We start from the raw sequence: 15,019 nt of genomic DNA, 5'->3' as shown, positions 1-15,019 counted from the left end.
TTAGAGTGAAGATCATTAGGTGAGAAAGCAGTCAGGTCACCTTATTGAATAGCAAGAGGCTCAACTACAGAGTAGATGAGCAGATGCCAAAAAAGCAGAAAGTATACTAAAATGTCAATTATTTTTTTCTTTTAAAGCTCTGTATGATGGCTTGTGAAAATAATGATAAACTTTGTCTTAATTTTTATACAGGTAAGGCCTGCTCTGGTACTGTCATCCTTCCTCAGTCCATTCTTCCTCTTCTGCCATTTTGAAGATATTTTTTTTTCCCTTAGAACAAGCCTGAAATGCTTGATTTCTTGCAGTTGATAAAGTTAAGTTAAAATCTGAATTAGCTTCTGTCTGACTTGCTACCAGGTAAAAAACATGGGTGTGCTTGACAGTTGCTACTGTTCTCTTCATAGAAATCGACTGTTGGACGGTGTAGACTACTATTTGGTAGAAGTGTAGAAATGCATAGGTAAGGCAGGTCCAAGCTGCACAAGATGCTTAGAACATTACAAATGCAAAAAGACAATAATTGCTTTATTTTAATCTCATAAACAAATTCCCATTGTTGCAGACATACTTTATAAGCATGGCCTGCACACCAGTGGCATGCCTTCATGAATATGCAGTTAGCTGATGAAGTAAAACCAGAGCTATACTTTTTATTATAATGAACATTATGTTTATTGGCTGCACAGTTGAATATGCAAACATGTATTAAATCAAACAAATAGAAGCACAGAACGCAATCCCCAGTGACTAATGCAGCCAGCTAAATATATTCTGCAGTCACAGTATTCCCTGCTCATTTATAGCAGTGACATGCAATGACAGCAGAATGGCAGAGAAAAACCCAGAACCAACAACTTTTGTTTGAGAAGGCTATTGGTAAAATTGTCAGTTGAAATTCAGATGACAGACAGACTGGTTTTGAAACTAACTTTCTCGGGAATAATGCCACTGATCTCAGAGCAGGAGTTCCCCTGATAGTCCTTATAGATTTATCTTGTTCTTTATGTTTGTTACCTAATTTTAAGTGAAATATCAGCTCAAGAGAAAAAATGTAGGGCAGGCAGACAAAAAGAAACCTTAGCTGCACTGTTTTGCAATACTTTGAAATCATGATCTTCATTACAAGGAGATATTTCTAGTTCCAAACCAAATTCACTAACCTTTCATGTGCTTACATCACCACTTTTTATAGTATTTTCTAGTTATAAAATATTGCTGTGGCAAAAGGCAGTAAAGAAAGCAAGCCAAGCCAACAAAGCCTTCTCAATGGGAAGAAAACATGAATTGGTATAAAATCATCCCACTGTTTTTACCTTTCTCTTTACCTCTTTTGTGCTTTATTAGAGTGACAGCAGCTGGCAACTCCATGGCTGTTTCCCTGCTACATCTCTGCACTGCTACACTACACCAGCCCTTTCTGAAGGGCTGTGTTGATGACAGCAGCAGGGAAGAAACAGAACAAACTGAATTTTTAGAGACCTCCTGGCTTTATCCAGGAAGAAAATTAGGAAAATCCCTCTAATTTGGCAAACAGCAGGAGAGAGAATTACTTGCATACAAACTTTAGAAGAACATTGTATAATACTTAGTTATTTGATGCAAGCTTTATTCTGCCAATATACAATGGCCTCTTCCTGTGTATTTAATAACCGATATTGTTAAGAGATAACTAAAAGGACATTTTAATTGTTTAATTAAATTGTTTCATGATATGCAGTGATTTCAGTCCTAAAGCCTGGGGCATTTACAGCTAAAATTCATGCTTGTAGAACCATCCTAATGCAACAGAAAAATACTTTTCTAGCAGCTGGAGTAGAACCAGCACAGAATCAGAAATGGAGGCTTGCCCAGAACACTCGCAGTGTGATTCAAACAAGTTAGGCACCAAATCTAAGTTTTTCGTATGGTCTTAGTATGTCTTTCATAGAGAGACAACTCCGGTAGGTGACTAAGCTCCACTACATTAGGGCAGGATGAATCATCCTCTGAAAATGTCATTCATTCCATCCTAAGAAATACCAGCCTCTGCTGATAGCACTTGCAACAATAATGAAACAAGCCTTGATGACTAGCTTAAGACTTAGCACCCTTATTTTGAAGGGCTCTAGTGAGATGTGATCAATTTACTCTTTCAGTTGCACATAGCTAAACTGGCATCAAAATAGGAATTAACTTCTCAAGAGTCACACAGTGAGAAAAAAGTCACATTAGTAGCAGCAGTAGCAGCATAAGCATTAATACTGCATTTGTATTCCAGTATTATGTAGAGCTGGACCCTATCTCCATAGAAGACAACATTTTGCCCCAGAAAGCTTGGACATCTCATACATACAATGCAGTGCAAGTATATGAGAGAGCGAGCAGATGGAGATGAAACAATGAGGAGGAGGACAAGGCAACAATAAAATGATTGAGCTTGATATAATGAGTAACAATCATAGCTTATTAGTTGACTAGTCAGTGTTTACATCAATAAGATAATCAATCTTAAAACTGCTTGCTACCTTCAAATTAAGGAGTACTATTGCATGCAAGTTCTTTATAGATTAGAACAGAAATTTGGGATGCCAGAGGGACACCATGTACCTAAGGGCTGTACATTAGCATATATTAGCCTGTATTAGCATATCTACCACTACACAGTCAAAATAAAAATACAGAACACAGTTTTGTCGATGTGAAATTAAATGAAACACTTATATTTGAAAGCTCAAATAATAATTGTTTAATCTTACCCAAGATAAACTTAGGGAAAAGCCTACCTCCTAGAAAATTATCTTCATTGGTAGAAATGTTTTCTGTAACTGCAATGTTGTACAAACTTGACTGTAAACTTGGTAATCTTTGGCATAATCGGTTCAATAAAAATCATAAGCTCAGGCTGTCGGAATAAGACTTCCTTATCTCATTCACCCATAATATCATCATTCTTACAATTTCTTTTGATGAAAGAAAACTCTTTTCTGAGTGAATCAGTGATACCTTGGAAGACTGATACAGCAGATTACTGAACAGTAGCTGACATAAGCAGAGCCTATTCATGGTGCAGTAGTCAAGTGGGAAAAAAAAAGTCACACAGACCTGTCCTGTGCAGCACACTGTATGTATCTGTACAGCCAGTTTTGTACATAATACAAAATTAGTTCAGATGTTTGTACAATGCCTGAAGGTTTTACAGACCAATCCTAAAATTCCCTTTACATGTTACTGAATTAATTTCACATATTTGTATATGGCAATTTGCTGCATTGCAATTTGCCTTCTCTTTTGTACATTTTTTATTATAAAGTGAGACTAATTAATACAATTTATCGGCTAAATATTCTGTACAGCCATTAAGGGGCTGTGCTTCAAGTAAATGTTTGCCCATTCCTCAAGGTTCTGTGTCATCAGTATAAAACTTTAATCAATCTGAAAACACAGAAGTATGAAGGAAGGAAATGGTCAGCCCATCCAGCCACATTTCTGTGGTTACTTACGCTCTCACCCACAGCTTAGCTGCCTGTAGGAACTGGACTCTAGCAGTCCCTAGTGCCTTTAAACATACTGTAAGCACATTGCTTGAAGATCTGTAAGCAACAGCTGAAGTTACCAGAGAGATGGAGGTAAACTTCTGTTTTAACTGAAGGAGACCTTGTTCATTTGCAGGAAAATTTGTGTGAAAAATTATGCTCATTCTGCTTGCAGGGTTGATGTTTTATAGCCTGGTCTCTACCTGGATGAATCCACTCTCTCATTTTTAAATTCCACATTTAAACTAAAGTATGACTAATTTTTAGCTCTGCACATTTGCCATCATTATCTTTTGCTAATTCCATGACTGGGGAACAAAATATTCTGAAATACAGAGGAGGGGAAAGGTAAAACCATCCAAAAGTGTGTAAAAGAAATTAGACTGTACTCTGCATAGAACTGTGAGGGCTGCCTTCTGAGACTGAGGATTCCTCAATTTAGGGGCAGCTGCACAGTAAAACTTGCAGTTATCTCTTTCCATAACCAAGCCTGGTCCTTAACAATTGTATCATGAACAAGTAGGGTATACAAGATTCCAAAGATAATTTCAGGCACAAGTCTGCACGTGATTTTAAATTAACACACTAACTTTATCTCGAAAGGCAAAGAAAAATACTCTAATATCATAAATTATGCACCATAATCACTACATACTTCCAGCTCTAGTTATCATTTAATGTACGCAGCTCATCCTGGCAGGAGTCCAGTACATCCTCTGTAACAGTTTCTGCTGGAGCCAGTGGTTCAATGGAGAAAAAGGAAAAAACAAGCCCACAGAATTTAGCAAATAGAATTAGACACTCTTCATTGCTAGCAGGTAATTGTTCAACAAAGCTAGAAAAGGAGCTGATTATTTTCTTAGATTACTTTGAAAATTTAAAATATTAAAAATATTTGAAGTCTAGTTCATAATACTCATCATCTCCTAGCTCTTCTGTACCCTGGTGTAGCCCTCAGCATTAACAATCCACAGAGCTGCAGGAAACATGGGTACTGCACACTTCCATTCAACACTAAGACATGCATGTTACATTCATGTTTTCACACACATCCTTTCTCTGAAAAATGTGCTTTCTTTTATAGCTTGTTTATGAGGATTCAGTGAAGACAGAAAACTCAAGAAAGAGCAAAACTTAAAGTCTAGTGATAAAAAGTAGTCAGCTAGAAAGACACAAAGCATTCGTAGAGTCCTATGATACTGCCATGAATGACACCATCACCAAGCCAGTGAGGACAGACCTCACAGGAATTTCTTATACTGATTTGTTTCACAAAGTCACATTTTTAATGTCTGCTGCAGGACAGATGCCTCTGCACTTTGAGAAGCCCCCCCTTCTGCAGAACACTGCCTCTGCACTATCCCTTCTGGTTACAGGGCTAAGCCCACAGCAGGACTAAAAAGACAACCTTTGTTGAAGGTATTAGGCCTGCTCATACTGAAGTTAGTAACTGTGTTTCTCCAAATGACTGGATTCCTACAAAACAATCATTGCAGCAATCATCCATTTCCATTCATCACTATTCAGATACGTTGATAGGTGGAAAGTATCTCTGTCCTTGGAGATACTCAAAACTTCACTGAAAAGGCTGAGAGGACCCTGACCTGAAGTTGAAGTCAGCCCTGCTCTCAACACATTTGTGGATTACAGGGCTGCTAGGAGTCCCCTCAAACCTACATTTTTCTATAACTCTGTGAATTACTTCTAATTTACTTCAACCCATATATTTGCAGTCTTTAGTCTTAATGATTACAGTCTATTCTAATGGTGATTCACTGCAATTATTGTAATTCACTTGATTGTAATTCATATCTAAAAATAAAATCATATTTTCTCTAAATTGGTGAATTGGTATGAAGTGAAACTGCCCATCTACTTCACTACACTGGTAGCAGCAAAGATATCTCTTAATTTTCCCTTTTCTAAAGGGACAGTCCTACACACACACACACACATATGTATGTGTATGTATATCCTCCAGTAAGGTGCTACATAAAACATGTTAGAGAATTGGTCCTTAAAAAAATAACCTATGGGGCTACTCCTTTGACTTAGTCATCATTTCTCATCATAATTACTTTCCAGGCAAAAAGCATACTGTCAAGCATTAGCAGGAGACTCAGGAAGGCAGCAAGGAAGGAAATAGTTGAAAAGTCACTTCTGAGAGACATAGCAACAGCATTTTCTGCTTTGAGAAGTGAATCCTGAACTGCAAGGAGCAGCTGGAAAGGTAAAGAGCCAGAGTAAAAATAAAATAATAAATAAACCAGCTTTTAAAGATCCTTTGTGTTAACTTGCTATTGTTGGTACCATCAATTACTAATAACGAAAGCTTTAAATCTCTTTACTAAATAGAACTTACTTGAGATTGCTTCTCATTTAAAAATACTCTGCATTTAATAAATTTTTAGGCTAAAAGGTAAGAAATTTATTAGCTTAGAATATGAATATCACTGATATAATAAGGGACACTGTCAAATTATTATGTAATAAAATAGATGCTTGTTTGGTTAATATGCAACTCTACTTTGATCATTCCTTTTGGAAATCCTTACTCATTCAATGCCTTATTCATCCAGCTAGCCAGCTTAACTCCAGACAACCAACTGTACCAAAAGAAAGAAGCGGCAAGTGAACATGTGGGAAAAAATGATAAAAGAAGGAAAAGTAGGGAGAGAGATTTGTGCAAGGGTGCTTTTACAAAGTTGGCAAGAACATCAGAAGCTAAAACTACAGGTTTCTTGTGGGAAAATGCAGTAAGTGGGGGATTCTGTAGGCTCCTGTCAGAGCAAAAGGATTAAAAGGTAGCAGCTCCACAGCTCAGGCAAGCAGCTAGTATGCTGGCATGACAGCAGGACAATAGGAAGAGCCTGATTATGCACAGGCAGCCTGGCTCTATGTGGGCCTGGCAGGTGGTAGAGGGTTAAGGCAGCCATACCACTGGAACAGAATCAAGGAATATAAAATATCCTAAGGATTCATTTCAGGAGAGGATTAATTGATACCTGCTAGAACTGAGATCAGTATGTCTTTTCTCTTATGACTACCTAGCGACTTTACTCCTATGACCTTAAAGCGTTGTGCAGTTTTTATACTTTTCATAGTGCCAGAAACTGTTGTTCTTCGGAACATATAAGGCTCGTTTACTTTGAACTGACTGCTGTGTGGTAAAGCTGTAAATATGAAGTACAACTGCCTCAGGAATAGGAAGACATTATAATATTATTAGTGTTTGCTCTTTCCTCCCCATAAGAATTCTGTTGATTTAGAGAAATTAAAATCAGTAGGAGATCTGAGTACAGAACATAAGGGCTGCAGAATCAGATTCTCACTAAGCCAGCACAAAAATTAACCTTTGGGAAATGGAGTGGGCAGTTGCTAAAAAGATACAACCATCCTAACACACATAATTTTTATGGCATTAACCTTTTCTTCATAGAGCAATGCCAATATCCAGCATGCTGAATACTGCTTCCACAGTAACTAGGACAGTATCCAAATTGGATTTAAGCAAATTATTTAGCTTATTAGGCTTCCTAATGTCCAGTGTTTAATCCCATTAGAAATATTTAAAATTTTGGTTAGGGGGAAAAAAAAAAGTCATCCCACAGAAATGGGAAGAATATCAGATTTATCCCAGCTGACTTTGGCATTAGATACACAGCCAAAGATAACAATAAATTTAGGAAAACCATGTATGGTGTATTATGTATGACTCTAAAAAACTATTATCATCCACACAGGTTTTAATCATGCATTCTGTACTTAATATCTCAACTGTCTTACAATAACGTTGTAACTAGCAGCTCCAGAAACAAGGGTAATGAAAATGGGGATGCAGAGCAGCTTTTGTTGTGTAATCTTCCCCATGTCTTATAATCTTCCCCAAAGATAGAAAAAAATCTTGGAAGGAGAGATTTTCATTGCTGTTGATACACAGCAACTGTATCTTACTAGTTTCAAGTAATGAATAGATACTTCTACATAATCTTTTAATATCAGTTTTCAAGAAAAACATCACCAGTGGGGGTGTTTTAAAGAAATACAGAGTAACAAGACTTATAAACCCATCAGATAGTTTTGCTATACAAGTTCTTAGAAAATACTTCCACTGTCTAAAAATATCCCTAAGCATACTAAAAATATCCCAGAGAGAAAGGAAAGTTTAACTCCTTGTTCATATCCAATAGGTACAGAACTTACAATGCCCTTCCTTCTAGGATAGCCAGCAGGAGGGGTAAACCACAACACATTCACTGGATGCCAGGTATGTTTTTTCTCCCTGCATTTTTCGTGAGCAGGGCTGGAAAAGTCATTGCATCAGGGAGAAGAGCAAAAATTCTGGAAACCTCTTCACCTTCAAGACAATTACAGAAAAAAAATCTTTAATGAATTAGTTTCCCTCAGACTAGAGCTTCCTTGGATACTGCTGTCCTTGGCATCTTCTCTTCCTGCCTTCTTGTGCTTTGATCTATTTCTTAAAATGGGCATTATGAAAAGCAGGAGAAATAGTACCTGCTTCATGTTACTGGCTACTACAATCACATTCAGTACCAGCAGGTGAAGATGAACAAAGAGGAGAAGGTGGCTCATTTCTGCAATGCCTGGGGTGAATGACACAACCCTTACTTACTTGCATCTGATTCTCTATTATGCAAGTCCTTAAACAATTATCTGCTACAGTGAAATTGCTTACTAGGGTGTTACTGGTTTATGAAAGCTACACTCAGAAATTGCTTGGGAAGATTACATTACAAATAAAGAACATTTATTGAATTACTATGCTTTATCCATTTCAAAGAAGAAGCAGCTTGCCAATGCTTGCCTTGTCAGTGGAAGACATTAAAAAGTTTCATTAGCACAATTAGAGCTTTTCATCAACGTCAGTTCTTTCTCCCCTAGTTGCATTGCTCTCAGTGAATGGTTAGTGTTGAAATCCTCTTCTCTCTGAATGCTTATCATCCTGTTATATATGGTTGGAAGTTTAATTTTTCAGGGCATTGTCAAATAAAGTGTGTTGCTATTCTTGAAAGTAAAATACTACACAGATAGCCAGAGCCCCCTGGGGACTGTATCTAACAGTGGACTATTCCTGTCTAGCAATGATGGAACAGATATCTATTGTGGCACATATATTTTTCATTTTAAAGAGTTACTAAAATGAATTACAGAAATTGGCAACTGAAAAGAACTGTGAATTACTTTCATGTAAGGTAATTTCTGTCCAAAAGCTATTTAAATGAACAGTGTAGTAAATATAGGCTAATCAATACGTGGCAATAACATTCACAAGGGTCAGATTCTAAGCAGGTAAACTTATTTTCACAAAGGAAGGGAAGACTCTATTGGGATGAGAGACTCACACACAGTTTCTAGAGATGTATTTCCCTCCACACTCTTTGTCAAATCATTGATACATCAAATTCAGCAAGATTTTAAAAGGACCAATATTTTTTTTTCTGTTTTTGGAATGGGGTTAAAGGACAGTCAGTCATGACAATTACTCTTTAAGATGATCTCTATAACATCTGGACAAATATAATGACAAATACTGTCCAAGCAATTCACTTCCTAGTTCAAAGCTTGTGATTTTCCCTAAAGCAACTTCTTTGTGCCAGCTGTTATGATTGTATCTGAAGCCATAAACTAGGAGCAGTTAATGGGATGCAAGATTAGGGAAAAAAAATCATGTCCCCAGTTCAGATGCCTCAAGAAATATGCAGGATAGACAAAAATATTTTCCCCTAAGTCAAAATTATTCAAAGGGCTACTTGTAATTGAAGGAACAGCTTTCTACCAAGCAGCAAGCCAGGGACAGCCAAAGTTGCTGAAAGCTATGAAGTGGGGTTTTCAGTTACAATTTATTTATTTACTTTTTAATTGTTTTAAAACAGTTTTCATTTTCTTACCACATAATTTAAAAGTTTAATATATTTTAATTTTTTTTTTGTTTGTTTTTATTATTATGATAGAACTGCCTTTCATGATCTTGATACTTTTTGTAATTCCTTTCAGGACCTTCATTTTGCATTCAAGTGGCTATGCAGAGCCTGAAGAGCTAAATCATGGAGAAGACATCAAAATACATAACAGTATTATTAGAAACAAATCTGCATGACATTTTAATATTGTATTTCCCTGTTCATGTACTGTTTCATGTCACATTGAAAAGAAGAGTTATCAGGCATCTTACTCCATACCTAAAGGGGATTACAAGTCTTGGAATGGGAATAAATATACAAGTAAATGAAGAGCAACAAATATACTTGTTAGAAATAGAAACAACATTCTATTCATCTAAGTGCAGACTCCAGGATACATATCTAGTGTTTCACTTCAGTGCAATATCTTTAAGGTCCGTTGAAAAACAAAAATACTAGATTTAAAGAAAAAATATATTTTGAGAGTTATAAATTACAATAGTGATTGATAAGTTGAGATTTTGAAGACTGCCTATTTTGATGGGAGATGTGAAATGCTTTTTATTTACTTCCTTGTTGGCTTTCTGGTGTCAGCACAAATTTACAAAACTGCAGTTCAGTCATTCATATGCAACTAGTTTCTGCTTCGTATGCTAAATATCTTACTGGCCAGGTTTTAAGACTGTCAACAAGATACTTGAAAAAGAGGAAAAAAACTGGTAGCCTGAGAAAATTACACAAGAGAAAGATTATAAATAATGTCCTTCGTTGGCAGAAAAGAAATCCTTGGAACCCAAAGGGTAAAGGAGAAACTAAGATTGACCTCCTGTTGAATCAGCTGTAAATTGGCTGAGCCATCTTGATTCTCAGCCATGAGAAAGCTCAAAATTCAATGGAGAATAAATTGCATAAAGAGCTCTGCAGAGTGCATATCCAAGGCAGAGATAAATGTCAACTAGGATCTCCTGAGAAGCACGAAAAAAACCACCGCTGTATTGCTACAAAAAGTATCCCCAACAAAAGCTAAATTAGGACGAAGCCTATCAGTGTAGTTAAGCACAGTTGAGAGCTCTAGTCTAAGAAGTCAGAATTCCCTTGCACATTAAGGTAAATTTTTCACAAAACTTTGATAGGTAGTTGATGAATGTAAGTAATTCTGAAGTACATAGAAGTCAATATTCTTACAGGTACTTATATTAATATATCTGCCCACTGCCAGAGTTAGGAATATTCTGGTTCCTGCATTCAAAAAGGGTAAGTTTAGTAATTCCTAAAAGTTAATACCAGGTGAAAGAATTATACCTTCTCTAGAAATTCCAGTGAGTATCTTTATATGAATGAGTGGGAAAAAAGAAAACCATAAAACCCACATAAAATAGATTGTTTAAATAGTACCAATTAATGCTTTTAGTAGGAGAATGCCTAAGCATAACATTGCAAAAGTGTACAAGATTAGAAAGTTTGCACCTGGTGATACTAAGTAGTTACAAGATTAGTATAGTTATATTCAGGGTAGTTAAGACTGAGTCCAGCCAGCATTTTTGATAGCTAACTGCCATGTCTAAAATATCTCCATTAAAGAGCGATAGCTAAGGTTACCTCACAGCTGTTACTTGTAAGCATACATGCTAGAAAAAGATACTTCACTAAATGAGTGAAAATATCTCAGGGCTTGCAGAAATAACTCAGCTTTTGCATAAGAATGGACAAGGTAGAAAAAACTTAGGTCAAAGGAAAATTGAACAGTATTCTTGGACAATAATTGGCCTTTAGAATCTAAATTTATGGTCTGCTATGATAGCTGCATGAGTTGGTACTTCTGGAGAAACTAACTTCTGATATTGAATGGCTTTGAGAAGATTAATCTCAAAATCTGATGCTTACATTAACTTCTTTAATGGAAAACGTACTAGCAGGAAAACAATAAATAAACAAGTGCAGCAACATACTGTAAGAATTCAATGTCTGATATGGAAAATCAAGTATTTAAAAGACTGCATAAATGATGCCTTGAACCAGCAGAAGCTCTTGGCAGCAATAGCATATAACAAATGTTTGCACAGATCAAGTTCTGCCACGTAGATTCAGTTTTTGGGCTTTCAACCTCTTACAGAATTTACATTTTTTCCTCTAGCTTAGGTAGTCAGATACAAACTCCTAGTTCCATCCACTCAGATCAACAGATAAAAAGAGATTAATCTTTTTGAATCAGACTAATGAAAGTATCTGGAACAGATGACAGAATATCCAGGTGCACCTTTTCTATCTGTGAATTGAAGAGAAGAGAGGTTTTTGGAAAGGTTAACAGTAGTATCTTACAAGCCTGCTCTGTAAAGAAAAGCTGACATTTTGAAAAGTATAGAGTTTATTATCACCAGAAGAATGAAGTCTACAAGACACCCTGGTTTTCTTACCACTGAAAGTTTCTGTACATCTTATCTGTTTAGATAATTTCTCTCCCAAGGTTAGAAACAAGTTAGGAAACAAATTCCACTAAATATTGCTAGAAAGGCCAAAAGCACAGAAGCTGGATCTACTAAATAAATTATCTCCTGATGTAACATCATTGCTTAGTAGAGTTGAGCCTATGCTTGGGAGCAAAAGAAGTGCAGAAAACCTTCTTCTGCCTTGTTGCAAGACAGAAACTAATCTTAGAATTTCCCTAATGTAAATCATTCTCATCTCCACCTTTTCTTTTGCTCCTAACCTGCAGGCTACTCATGAAAAAGTCATATTTTTCTAAAAAAAGTGAAATAGAACCTAACACGTATGTAACTATTCCCTGCTGTAAGTTCCAGCAAGCACATTCACACCTGCCAGGGCTAAGGTATTTACTGACCTTCATGTGGCTTTAGCTGTGCTGCCCCACACTGTGCTGCCCCTGCTTACCTCCCAGCCAGGAGTGCTGGGCCAAGCCCTGGCTGAGAGCTAAGCCCCTGCTTCCCAGCTGCTGTAGAGCTCAGGAGAAAGTGCTGCCAGGAAATCAGTGCCATGGAGAGCAATGGCATCTCAGACACACCTCTCTGAGAAGCAAGCTAGGAGTTGTGTACAGTCCTCTGTCATACCCTGCATCCCACTTAAATCTTTTCAAAGTCCCTAATACGCAAGTCAATAAAGGCTGACAGATTCCCAGGTAAGCAGATTTTTTCTGTGTCCCATGCAAAAGAAACTCTTGAAATACAGGCTGGCAAAGCCACACACAGCCACTTACTACTGTGCCTCTGCAAATAAACAGTTTCTCTGACAGATAGCCCAGTCTTATAAACTTTGCAGACACATCAGGTCTCTACAGGCAATCACCACCAAATGAGAGTCACCACTACTGCCACTGGCATCTCATGGCTTCTGCTCCCTTTTATCAGTATAGAGGGCTTGGTTTTGTGGCTGTATGGCTGCAGATACTTGAACCCTTACCTGATACCTTCTTTTGCTCTCCAGCTGCAACCTAAGTGCACGTGCAATTGTTCCTTTATCACATCTTTTATGTATGTGAATGGACTAATTTCTTCTGCTAGAGAGCTGAGGAACATACAAGGAATTTTTTAAAGGAAAGCTAAGAAAGCTCACAGACCTTTTCATCACCCAAACACCTAAACCCAGGTGCTCAAATATTGCATACTTCTCTTATCCAGTTGCTTTAAAAAAAGAATTACAGCTGTTACAACATTTGGATCACTTTTTGATCCTGGAGAACAATGATAAAAAACCAAATTATTTTAGAATACAGTACTGCTGCAACCTGTCTGTTGACTTCTATCTGTGTGTGTTATCAAATGTGGGTGTAGAATTGTTATTCAGATTTTACAAATAATGAGCCAGAAGTTGAATAAGGCTAAGCAATTCCCCCCAACATTTAGGAATAGAAATCATGTCTCCTGATCCCCATCTACAGCTCTAGCTGCTCTGTACCATCTCCCTAACGACTTCCATGACATAAACTTACATAACAGTATCATGAAGTCATCAGTTTTGGATCCCCTAATGCCATTAGATTTGATGATACATCTTGTTGCTGTCTCAGTATGACATAGCACAAGCAAGAAAAGCCAGTGGATCTGCAGTGATTTGTGTCACAGTGGATCACAAACATTACTTGCAAACAGTGAACATAAATTGCCAAGTTACAAAATGAGCTGAAATGATGTGACAGAAATAATGCCAGACAATGAAGCAATTTTCTATCCACATGGAAGCAAATTCCAAAATGCACTGATAAAAAACCACTGTAATTTAAAACGCAAAGAAGAAAGACCTTATGGAGGATGAAAATTTCTTCAGGAAAGGTCACTTAAGTCATAATATTTACACCGTAAAAAACTTTTCTTTGGCATGTTGCTATATTGTCCCTCAATTTGTGACACCGCCCACTCTCCGTTTATCAGATGTCTCTAAATGTATCAGAAGGATCTAAGCATCCTACAGCAACCAGAACACTAGTTTCCCAGTATCAGTGTGAGGTAAGGAGGTGGATACCAAGACACAGAGTCTAGGAACTAGATCCACGGGGGGATCTTAATGGTCCTCAACTTTTACTTCTTTAGTCCAACGTTAAGCACCACTGAAACCCCTGGAACTGCTATCAAACGGGCTGACTAAAATCCAGGTGTAACAATGCCCAAATGCCTCGGACGTAAGGCCCAAGTGGCATTTTCAATATGGCACAGGAAGTCTGTGGTTGAGCCAAAAATTGAATGCAAATGTCCTACTCTCCCTCAGCCTAAGCAATGTTTACCTGAAGATGTTCTACTTTGATCTGCAGTCCACAGAATCCAACGGTACCAGTGTGTATGAGTAAGTCAGGAAATACTGTGCTCAAAATACAGTTTAATCATTTCCCTAAGGTTCCCTTATACCAAATCAGCTGGAAACCTTGCATGAACCATCAAGACTTTTCATTATAATTAGCATGCATTAAAAGAAAGGCAAAATGGTGCCTGAATTTTACACGTGATCCAAATGTTTTGGATGTAGAAATGCCTTAAGATAAATGGGAACAAAACCTCTGCCAATAGAAATGGGCACAACTACCCTAAACTGAGTTACCAATGTAAAACCTGCCATATGAAGAAGTTACTTTCTCCTTCACACCAATATTTTATTGGGTTCCACAAGATTATCATATATTTCTTACAGCATAGTTTTGTCCATTCTCTAGAAGTGAGTTTGTACCTAGCCAGAAATGGGACATTTCCACACCACAGGCCTTGCATGACTGCAACGTATTCATTTACACCTAAACACTAGCACAAGATTTACTACAGGGATTAAGGGGCTATACCTGCCAGCCTTACAAACTTGAATGCAATGAGCATGTCCCTCGCCGTACATCCCGTTATGGTTGTGCAGCTTCTTTATCCATACCCCTCTGGATCTAACGCTGGCTAGGCTAGCTTTAGCATAATTAGGTTACTAGTGGGGATATAGCCAGAGCAGCCAGGCTCTCCAAAATCCCTGCAGCTGGCCAGTTTTGCTGAGTTCATGGTGGGGCTGAAGTAAGCCACCTTAAAGTCAGATCAAATAGAAACAAATAGATATATGCTGTGCTGCAGCTCCAACTCCACAGCAGGACAGACATAACTGGGGTAA

General features: G+C 37.4%; 1 protein-coding gene across 2 annotated transcripts in view; it reads right to left on the bottom strand.

The window, feature by feature from the left end:
• The window catches only part of PLPPR5 (phospholipid phosphatase related 5), a 190,905-nt gene that overhangs the window by 48,034 nt on the left and 127,852 nt on the right, over positions 1–15,019 (bottom strand). The gene's annotated exons all lie outside the window — the stretch shown is intronic.

Source organism: Falco naumanni, chromosome 11, assembly GCF_017639655.2.
Source record: "Falco naumanni isolate bFalNau1 chromosome 11, bFalNau1.pat, whole genome shotgun sequence".
In the NCBI taxonomy this organism is placed as follows: domain Eukaryota; kingdom Metazoa; phylum Chordata; class Aves; order Falconiformes; family Falconidae; genus Falco; species Falco naumanni.
Note: the sequence above shows the minus strand (reverse complement) of the source record. Positions and strands in the feature narration are given on the sequence as shown.